Source organism: Mandrillus leucophaeus, unplaced genomic scaffold, assembly GCF_000951045.1.
Source record: "Mandrillus leucophaeus isolate KB7577 unplaced genomic scaffold, Mleu.le_1.0 Scaffold1769, whole genome shotgun sequence".
NCBI lineage: Eukaryota > Metazoa > Chordata > Mammalia > Primates > Cercopithecidae > Mandrillus > Mandrillus leucophaeus.
The window spans coordinates 119,079-121,031 of record NW_012101775.1 but is presented as its reverse complement, the minus strand read 5'-3'; positions in this window follow the sequence as shown (position 1 = coordinate 121,031).

Sequence of the window (1,953 nt, the reverse complement as noted above, 5' to 3'; positions counted from 1 at the left end):
CATTGATTATTCTAGTTATCCATTCTTCCATTCTTTTTTCAAGATTTTTAGTTTCTTTGTGCTGGGTATGTAGTTCTTCCTTTAGTTCTGAGAAGTTTGATCAACTGAAGCCTTCTCCTCTCAACTTGTCAAAGTCATTCTCTGTCCAGCTTTGATCCATTGCTGTTGATGAGCTGCCTTCCTTTGGAGGGGGAGATGTGCTCTGATTTTTTGAATTTCCAGCTTTTCTGCCCTGCTTTTTCCCCTTCTTTGTGGTTTTATCTGCCTTTGGTCTTTGATGCTGGTGATGTACTGATGGGGTTTTGGTGTGGATGTCCTTTCTGTTTGTTGGTTTTCCTTCTTACAGGCCCCTCAGCTGTAGGTCTGTTGGAGATTACTTGAGGTCCACTCCAGACCCTGTTTGCCTGGGTAATCAGCAGCAGAGGCTGCAGAAGATAGAATATTGCTGAACAGCGAGTGCTGTTGTCTGATTCTTGCTCTGGAAGCTTGGTCTCAAGGGTGTACCCTGCCATATGAGGTGTGGGGTGTTGGTCTGCACCAAGTGGGTGATGTCTCCCAGGTAGGCTACTCAGGGGTCAGGTACATACTTGAACAGGCAGTCTGTCCGTTCTCAGATCTCAACCTCCATGCTGGGAGATCCACTACTCTCTTCCAAGGTGTCAGACAGCTGTCAGACTCCTCCCATAGGTGGAGTCTACAGAGACAGGCAGGCCTCCTTGAGCTGCGGTGGGCTCCACCCAGTTCGAGCTTCCTGGAGGCTTTGTTTACCTACTTAAGACTCAGCAATGGTGGGCGCCCCTCCCCCAGCCTTTCTGTTGCCTTGCAGTTAGATCTCAGACTGCTGTGCTAGCAATGAGAGAGGCTCCGTGGGCGTGGGACCCTCCTGGCCAGGTGTGGGATATAATCTCCTGGTGTGCCGTTTGCTAAGACCCTTGGTAAAGTGCAATATTAGGGTGGGAGTTACCTGATTATCCAGGTGTTGTGTGTCTCAGTTTCCCTTGGCTAGGAAAAGGGTTTCCCTTCCCCCTTGCACTTCCCAGGTGAGGCAATGCCTCACCCTGCTTCAGCTCTCGCTGGTCGGGCTGCACCAGCTGACCAGCACTGATTGTCCGGTACTCCCCAGTGAGATGAGCCCGGTACCTCAGTTGAAAATGCAGAAATCACCTGTCTTCTGTGTCGCTGGCCCTGGGAGCTGGAGGCTGAAGCTGTTCCTATTAGGTGATCTTCCTCCCGACTTCATAATTTTCTTTAGCAAATAAACTGATTGGATGTGTTTTTTTAATTATAATTGCAGATATCACTGGTAAAGTTTCCAGTTAACTATTTCTTTAGTTTTCAATATAATATAAGAAATGAAAGACTGGCTGGTAAAATTCCTGTTAGCAAAATCATTCAAAAGATGATTTATAGACTTATCCCTGTGCCTCTTACCTGGAATCTCAGAGATATTTACACAAATAAAAATTATATAAATTTATAAATGTGATCATCTCAGATGAAATTTTTTCTTCACCTTTTTCTTCTGTTGATGTTTGATTTTGTTCTGGTTATATAAATCTTTGGCCAGTGTACAAGGAATGCAGTAATGGAAACTTTTCAAGGATGATTAAGAAAACTTCTGGGTAAATCAGGAAATATGCAGTGTTGTCATCAGGATACAGACTTTTACTTTATTTATCTTCAATTTAGACTTGGCAGTCTTTTGCCCATATAGGTGATGAAGTTTTAGGTTTAAAAAATGCCATCCATGCAGATCACTTGTTGCTTGTGTTCTTTCCATACTTCTCCCAAATGGTCCTCTATACCATGTTTGAATAACTCTAGGGAAAGGCATTTGCCCTTCCTGAAGAAATCTGTTATCCTTAGGCTTGCTCAATTTGAAAGTTTTCTTCCTACAAACCTGAATAAAAGTTTATTTATCATTATGTGAAGAAAGTCAATGGTAGCTTGATG